The sequence below is a fragment of the Jaculus jaculus genome, chromosome 5 (genome assembly GCF_020740685.1).
Source record: "Jaculus jaculus isolate mJacJac1 chromosome 5, mJacJac1.mat.Y.cur, whole genome shotgun sequence".
NCBI classification, from domain to species: domain Eukaryota; kingdom Metazoa; phylum Chordata; class Mammalia; order Rodentia; family Dipodidae; genus Jaculus; species Jaculus jaculus.
In genome coordinates this window covers 23,303,813-23,313,384 of record NC_059106.1, presented here as the reverse complement: position 1 = coordinate 23,313,384, position 9,572 = coordinate 23,303,813, and positions in this window count along the sequence as shown.

Sequence of the window (9,572 nt, the reverse complement as noted above, 5' to 3'; positions counted from 1 at the left end):
GACCTTGGACAATTTTTGCCTTTGAGTCAGGGAAAGATGCAACTTAACTGATTTTAGTAGAACAGCAGTAAAATCTGCAACAGGATCATGAACAATAATCAGTCCTGTGTGGGTTTATTTTTGTTTCATTTTTTTAAAAACTACTGGTTGGGGGCTGGAGAGATTGCTTAGTGGTTAAGATACTTGTCTGCAAAGCCAAAGGACACAGGTTCAATTCCCCAGGACCCACGTAAGCCAGATGCACAAGGTGGTGCATGGTTCTGGAGTTCATTTGCAATGGCTTGCCCTAGCATGCCCTTCTCTCTCTCTCCCCGCCCCTTCTCTCTGTCTCTCAAATAAATATAAGTGAATAAAATAAACTACTGGTTGAGGGCTGGAGGATGGCTCAGTGGGAAAAGTGCGTGTTGTACATACATCAGAACCTGTTTGGAGCCCTAGCATCCATTGAAAACACTGGACACATGTCTATAACCCCAGTGTTGGGGAGGCGGAAACAGGGACTCCCGGGGGCTTGCTGGCTAGCGAGTCTACCTTGAATCAATGAGGCCAAGGTTCATCAGGAGACCTTGTCTCAAAAGAGTAAGATGGAGACAAACTGGGAAGACTCCCATTGTTGACCTCAGGCCTCCATGTGCTCATGTACACACATGCACATTACCCCAAAATCAATGAGCTCTAGATTCAGCAGGAGACCCTGTCTTTAAAAAAAAAAAAAAAAAAAAAGGTGGGGCTGGAGAGATGGCTCATCAGTTAAGGCATTTGACTGCAAAGCCAAAGGCCCAAGTTCAATTCCCTAGGATCCACGTTAGCCAGATGCACAAGGGGGCACACGAGTCTGGAGTTCATTTGCAGTGGCTAGAGGCCTTGGTGTGCCCATTCTCTCCCTCACTCTGTCAAATAAATAAATATAAAATATTAAGAAAATAAGATGAAGCACTGGAAAGAAGGCTCAGCAGTTAAGGCACTTGTCTGCAATGCCCAACAACCCAGGTTCGATTCTCCAGTACCCACATAAAGCCAGATGCACAAAGTGGCACATGGATCTGGAGTTCATTTGCAGTAGCTAGGGGCCCTGACACACCCAGGTCTTTTATTCTCTCTCTCTCCTTTCAAATAAACAGAATTAAAGAAATAAGATGGAAGAAAAACTGAAGATAACCAGTGTCAATCTCTGGTCTTCACACACACATGTGAATGCCCCCGCACAAACGTGTGCCCACATATTTGAACACATACACATGCAAAAGAAAAAGTACTGGTTGTGCTGTGTTGTCAAAGGCAACACAGGCTTTTTTTTTTTTTTTTTTCAGAGAGGAAAAGATGGGAAAGGCTTTGCGGGAGGAACACTAGCTCATACTGAGGCATGATGATGTGGGTGAGCAAGGGGTTCAGCAGAAAGTGCTGACTTCATCACTCTAGAGTACAGGAGGGTGGGGAGGCTGGGTGGGTCAGTGGGTTGGCCCAGGTCTTGTAAGTCATACCGAGGCCTTGGCTCTTTATCTGGTAGGTAGTTGAGTGTCAGTGGCAAGATCCAGACAGGTGAACTACATGATCACATGATTGGTTTGACAGAACCCAGATACCACAAAGACTAGAAGGCAAGTGGTACAGACAAGCAGAAGACTGAGGGACCAGTCTGGAGCAGAGACATGGGAGGTTGAGAAGAGCTGATCTTGGCATGCTCATCACAAACCTTATCTTTTTTTTTGGAGGGGGGTGCTCAAGGTAGGTTCTCACTCTAGTCTCGGCTGACCTGGAATTCACTATAGTCTCAGGGTGGCCTTGAACTCAGTGATCCTCTTACCTCTGCCTCCCGAGTGCTGGAATTAAAGGTGTGCGCCACCTCACCCAGCTACAAACCTTCTCTTTTGTTAGGTGCTGCAAGTGGCAAGCACTTCCCAGATGTCAGCTGATTTAGCTGTGATCAGGGCTCTTCAGACCTGGTAGCGATAACGGCATTTCTGTTTGTAGATGAGGGAACTGGGGGGAGGGGAGCGTAGCTCTTCCACCCACGGCCCCCCAGGGGAAGTGTGAATCGAATGGCTGGTGGGTAGGATGTTTGGGACTTGAACACCTGAGTTTGGACAGTGGGAGAGCAGAAGTGGGGACATGAGTGAGTGAGTGGAACACCAGCCCCTGGGGAACATGTGGGGGGAGTGTGAAGATAAGGATTACTGGGCTCACTGTCTTAAAACTGCTGCTCTGGGGTTCATAGATAGAAGCAATAGAAAAGGACATCTGAAGGTCATCTCTGGCTTCCATACATATGTTCATGGAGTGCACAGGATATGTGAAAATCTGCTCATTTTGTAAATACTTGATGTACACACCGGTTTTTTTTTTTTTGTTTTTGTATAAGATCAGCATGTTTTCCCCCATATATTTTCTTTTTAACAAAAACGTGAGAATATGTGTATAATGACTTAACATTTTTTAGTTATATTTAACCATTTATAATGACTTTGAGTGTATGTTTTCCATACATACACACACACATATAGAGATGATAGTTGATAGACATTTTTAGATTTTTTTAAAATTTATTTGAGAGTGACAGAGAGGGAAAGAGGCAGATAGAGAGAGAATGGGTGCTCCAGGGCTTCCAGCCACTGCAAACAAACTCCAGACGCGTGGGCCCCCTTGTGCATCTGGCTAACGTGAGTCCTGGGGAATGGAGCCTTGAACCGGGGTCCTTAGGCTTCACAGGCAAGCACTTAACCGCTAAGCCATCCCTCCAGCCCCTAGATACTTTTAGTTTTACTAGGCTTTCACCTGGAATGGAAGATTGGTTCAAAATTAGAAAAACCTATCTACATATTTTTTAAAATTATGCTTATTTCAATAGATGCCAAGAAGGAAAAACCCTGCTGTTGTTCATCGCAGACATAGATAGGTTTGGCACTGGGGGAAAATGTCTTGAACTTGACTGAAGATCACTCAAGAGAACTCTTTAATGGAGAAGTGTTTCAACAAATCCACTGCCTATGAATGGGGAGGGGGGTGACCAGGTACTTGTTAGCATTGCTTCGTGGTGTCACTCACAAATACAGTAAGCAACGAAGTAAGAGTCATAGGTGTTAGAAAGGAGTAGACTAAAATATTCATTTGCAGACAATATGGTGGCAAGAGAATCAAGTGACAAGTTATTACAACTAGGAGACCTTGAGAGTGCTGGATAATGAGCCTAAAATGAACTGTTCACAAAGACTGTAAAATGTTATTAAAGGGTTATAAGACACCTAAATCCAGGGATTGCATGTTCATAGACAGATACAAGAGTATAGTGTTGTAGGAGGGTGCCTCACCTGTAATTTAGTGTAATCTCCATCAAGATACCCCAGGAACCATGATCAGGACCAAAGGGTCTGTTTATTGTTATTTGTTTTATTGGCATGTGTGGTGTGGTGTTTGGGGCATGGAAATGGTATGTGTATTTACATAGTGTGTGCATGCCCCATACACATACATAAAGAGGTCAGAGAAGGGCTCTATCGCTCTTTTACCCTTTTTTTACACCTATTTCCATGTGTGTGTGTGAGGGGGTATGTGTGGCATAGTGTATTGTGTGTGCTATATGCATGTATGTGCAACTATATACTCCATGGACACGTGGGTAGAGGCCAGAGGAGAACGTTAGGTGCCCTTTATACTGCTTCCCATGAGCCTCCAGAGCTGCACTTGTAGGGCCGTGGGCTCCAGCAATCCTTGTCTCGTCTCGTCTCCCCCACACTCTCCAGGGGCTGGTGTTAGGTATGAGTGACCATGCCCCGCTTTTTTACATAGGCTCTGGGAGTCAAACTCGGGCAGCCCCAAGCCCTCATGCTCCCCAAGCGTTCTTACTTAACCACTGAGCCATCCCCCAAGCGCTGCTCTTCTGCTTCTCATTCCTTGACACAGATTCTCTCACAAAACCTGGAGCAGCACTGGTCTGGCTGACCAGTGCTCCCCAGCCATTCTTGCTCTGCCCCTCTCAGGAAGAAGTTATAGGCATATGTGAGCATGCCAAGGTGTTTTTTTTTTTTTTTAACGTGGGTCTTGGGAACCAAACCCGGGTCCTCTCAGGCTTCCGTGCTTGCATGGCAGTCATTTATCTGCTGGTAATTTTTCCAGCCATAATCAAAGGACCTTAAAATTCATTTGAAAAAGTAAATGTACAAGAAGAGTTGAGAACAACTTGGAAAAGAAAGATGTGAGGTGAGAGTGTTGCCTATCAGATGCCAAGGTATATTTTAAAGTCATAACCCAAATAGCTTGATAATGATATGGCAAGAGACAAAGACTAGTGACATAAAGTATGGAAGCTGATGGATATATGGAAGCTCAATATAATGGCAATATTTGTACTCAGCAAAGAAAATAAATGTCTTTAGGGCTGGAGAGATGGCTTAGCGGTTAAGCGCTTGCCTGTGAAGCCTAAGGACCCCGGTTCGAGGCTTGGTTCCCCAGGTCCCACGTTAGCCAGATGCACAAGGGGGCGCACGCATCTGGAGTTCGTTTGCAGAGGCTGGAAGCCCTGGCGCGCCCATTCTCTCTCTCTCTCTCTCTCTCTCTCTCTCTCTCTGCCTCTTTCTCTTTCTGTCTGTCACTCTCAAATAAATAAGAATAAACAAAAATAAAAATAAAAAAATAAAAAAGAAAATAAATGTCTTTAAAAATGACTAAGGTGGGCTGGGCAGGTGGATTGGTGCCTTAAGTGCTTGCTTGCAAAGCCTGACAGCCTGGGTTCAATACCTCAGTACCCATGTAAAGCAAGATGCACAGAATGGCACATGTGTCTGGAGTACAAGAAAACCTTGGTGTACCCCCCCCTGCTTTCAAATAAATTAAAATATTTTTAAGATGATTAAAGGCCTGAATTGTTGAATCACTTTACCAGTGGGCAGAGAGGTCTATACTAGTTTATTTCCCATTGCTGTGAACAAATACCTGATCAGAAGCAACATAAGAAATGAAGGGATTTGGTGCTGTGACCTTCCCAAACAGCACCACCAGCTGGGGCCCAAGTGTTCAAGTACATGAGCCTATGGGGGACGTCTTTCAAACCACAACAGTGTCCAAGCGACTGGACTTGGGTCATCTTTTTCTCATTGTGTGTGCATGTGATGGCTGGCTCTTTGGCCTCACTGTATTCTTTAAAAACCCCTGAGTCCTCAGCCTAGCACAGGCAACTCAGTAAGTGGAACATTCATTTGTTGGTTTGAGGTTGGTTCGAATTCCATCATCAGGGCAAAGGGTTTGGAGGTTCCACATGCCTGGAAAGACCCCCACATCTCATAGTGATCCGGTATGAGGCCCTCCCTTTACATTCCCTGTGCATTACCAGCATCCCTGAGGAGGAGAACGATGAGGCGTGTGTCTGTTCTTTCTACCAGGTACATTTATTCAATGAATCAGACTTGACATCCGGCTGCCCCCCCCAAACATGGATTTTGGGTGAGAACATGCACATAAGAGTTTAGATAATGGTTTTTGGAGACTCATCTTTTCGGACATTAGTCTATAAGAGGATCAGGTAAGTGTAATGACTTACTAGAAGCATCCGGAAGTGTGTCATGCTGCCGCACAATGTGCTTTGTAGAGAGTGGCGCCCTGCTCTATTCTCTGCCTGTGGCACTCCGTTTGAGTACTCAGCAAATGATGCCATTCATAGGCAGTGAGACAAAGTAGAAAAAAATCCATTTTGGGTCCCAGATGATGGCATATGATTCTTTTGAAATAAGTAAAGGAAGACTGAGGGACTTTGGTGTGAGGAAGGCATGCTTGTCTTAGCTTTATTCCTCCTAAATTCATTGCACAGGAAAAATATTTCCATTGAGAATGGCATTCTTGGAATCAGTCAAATCCACTCATTCAGAACAGAGACCTGGTTACTCCTAAGGGAACAAGGACAAGGACTTCACTAGGTGGGCACCCCTACCCCCTGCTTTTTGACTTGGCAGGGCATAAGTGCTAGAAAGAGAATAAAGGTCTTTAATTCTTCCACTATACTGTCTGGCAAAAAAAACCCAAAACAAAACAAAACAAAACAAAAACAATAAAAAACACTGCATTTTAAAATTTCCTTATCACAGCCTTTCTTCTTCATTATAACCCTAGCTTTGATCCTGATGCCATTAGACTATATCTTGTTCTCCATCCCCTGTCACCTACTGCAGAAATGTTGGGGCCACATGGCATTCTCCCTTGCTCCCAGACAAACTTACTCTTCACTGTCTGCAAAAGGACTCCTGGTGTAAGTCATTCGGTGTAGACACAGGCAAGAGTTTTACATTCTGGGGGCTTCTTGGATCACCAGTCAGCTCAACTATCACCTACCTGTTTTGTGTAATTTTTTTTATGAGAGAGAATTGGTGCACCAAGGCCTCTAGCCACTGCAATCGAACTCCAGATGCATGCACCACCTTGTGCACATGCGTGACCTTGTGCATGCTTCACCTTGTGCATGTGGCTTACATGGGATCTGTGGAGTTGAACATGAGTCCTTAGGCTTTGTAGGTAAGCACCTTAACCACTAAGCAATCTCTGCAGTTCGGTAACCTACCTGTTTAATTATGTATATGTGTGCTCATTCATTTGTTGGTGTGTGTGTATGCGTGTGTATGTGTGCCAGAGCACAATGTCATAATGTCATAGAATAAACATTCACACTGCAAAAGATGGCATTGGATATAAATAAACATTCAACCAATGCAAGATTCAAAACAACCAGGGAGAACATCAAACTCTGTAGTTCCAAGTCCAATAGCTAACCAGTGTCAAGTGTCTAAGTCTGACAATTCTAACCAGCAACAAATCTCTGAGGTTCCAATTCCACCCCTCCAGCTAGGCTACTTACCAGTGCCAGCAGCTCTTCTTGGCAGCCATTCTATAGTCCTGGCATCTCCACTAGGTCCCTACTGCAACCCACGGTTCATTCTCGTGGCTCCATTGGGCTCCACACAGGTAGTCCAACAAGCCTGCTTCACACTTCCCATAGCCATTTCCAAAACAATAACTATGTTGCAAATTCAATGGCTTTCTCTTTCCTGCATTTGCTGTACTTCCTAATGCCAGGTGGGCTGCTGTCTTGTTAATCCAGGGGGGAATAAAGCAGACTTTGAAGAACAGGACACTCCTTTAGCATTTAGGCCCCTTCTAAAGAGTCTCATTCTTTTTGTTGTCCCAATGCAGCTCAGCTGGTCCAATCTCAATGGTTGTAATCTCTCATACAATTGCAGCTGAATGGGCAGCAGTTCAGCCCAAAGATTTCATTTTTTTTCTGTGCCATAGCCCTCTGCTCACACCAGTCCATTTTTATGCAGTACAACTCTGCACAACTTCTCAGGACATGAGCATAACAGCAAGCCTCTCATACAAACTGCTTCTAACCCAGACCAGGCACAGCTCTTTCTCATCCTCATAAGCCAAACCTCACAGTCCATAGTTCTTACTGCATTCAGGTCTTTCAACTCTGACCAGAATAGCTCATCAAGCTGTGCTTACTGCACTACAAGGCATCTCTTAGGCCAAGATTTCAAATCCTTCAATATTCCTCTTGTAGATCAGCTCCAAAAGGCCAAAAGCCATTCAGTCAGGTTTCTAGCAGTAATGATCCCACTTCTCAGTGCTAACTTCACTGTTGCAGTCAGGTTCACATTTCTGTCAGAAAATACCCGACCAAGAGCAGCTTGTGGGGAAAAAGGTTTATTTTGGCTTACAGACTTGAGAGGAAGCTCCATAATGGCAGGGGAAAACAGTGGCATGAGCAGAGGGTGGACATCACCTCCTGGCCATCATCAGATGGACAACAGCAACAAGAGAGTGTGCAAACATTGGCAAGAGGAAGCTGGCTGTAACACTCATAAGCCCATCACCAACAATACTCTGCTTCCAGGAGGTGTTAATTCCCAAACCTCCATCAGTTGGGAACCAAGCGTTCAGAATACCTAAGTTTATGGGGGGACACCTGAATCAAACCACCACATGAGGGAAGCACATTTCCAACTGAACTATCTGTCCCAGTCCCTCAACTGTGATATTTTAATCACCTCCTTTAGTCACTAACATTAGCCACAGCCCAGGCCACACCAAGCCCCATGCCTCCATTGTTCCAGTTCTCTTCCACAAGTGTCCCCAGAAGTCTCTCAACCCCACCCCACTTACAAGTGTGTGGGTCGTACCACCCTCTTCCTGCCCCTGTGCCTATCTGCCAGTCTCTGCTCCTTCACATTCCTGACACTCCCTCTTCCCACAGGGTGACCTCAGTGAGATTTAGGTTGAAGAAAATCCATTTTGGGTCTCAGGTGATGTCACATGACTCCTGAAGTAAGTGGAGGCAGCTGTGTGGGGAATATTTGCACAAGGTAAGCCCTTTACCAACTGAGCCTCAAGACACTCTTCTTGTGGACACTTTCTTCAGGTGGCTGGCAATTCCATGGAATTCAGTGGTCCACCCCAGGTCTGCTGTCATCTCGAGTCTCATCCACTCCTCGAACTGACTTGGGAAACCGCAGATGCTACCAACGCCCAGTTAAGTGCCGTATCAGCCTACCCAGGTAAGCCCTTGAATCCCACCAGCTACTCAGTGTCTGTTAAAAGAGTGGGCTGGGGAACTGGCTCAGTGGATAAAGCACTTGCCACACTGGTGTGAGCGCCTAGTTTGGATCTTATACAGCTAAGCTCTGTAGAGGACTTCTGTAATCCCAGTGTGCCTACTATAGCAAGATGGGAGGCAGAGACAGGAGAATCCCCCCGAAGCTCATGGGTCAGCCGGCCTGGAGATCCTGGGTGGACTCACACCTGAGATTGTCGTCTTGACTTTCACCTGCACAACATGCCATGGGTGCCCCCCAACACACACAAAAGGGAAAATAAGCAAATGTCTCCATTAGTATGTGCCTCAGACTTCAACACAGTGAGCCTTGAGCTCCTGTGCTTTCTCCCCCTCCCCTCTTCCCTCAGTTTCCCCAGCAAAGAACATGAACTCAACCTTCCCTTCCTACAGGCCCAAACTTTGGAATCCTTTCTCTTCCCTCCTCTTCCCCCACTTAATTATTATCACAGTTTTCATGCTAACTGGGCTTCCCATTTCCATCCTTCCCCCAGGTGGTCAGAGTGTTCTTCTAGAACATTTGTTAGATCCTGTCCTGCCTCACTTCAAACACCATAAAGCCAGTTTCCTGAGGAAACTTCTGAGATACTAGGTGACCAGCTCCACCCAGCTCTCAGATGTCCATCTCTTAGCATATCCCTTTTACCCAGAAAGAGTCATAATGTTCTTGGTTCTTCTCTTCCACACAGCAAACATATTCATGCCTCAGGGCCTTTGCATACTTCCTGCCTTGCTTCTTGTTATTAAAAATTCAATGCCAGCTGGGGAGATGGCTCAGCAGTTAAAGGCACTCACTCTCAAAGCCTGCCAGCCCAGGTTCAATTCCCCAGTACCTACATAAAGCCAGAGGCACAAAATGACCCATGCATCTGGGGTTCATTTGTAGTTGCAAGAGGCCTTAGTGAACCCATTCTCATTTATTCTCTCTCTCTTTTTAACCTTGCAGATAAATAAATATGTTAAAAAGCAAAAATGCAATGTA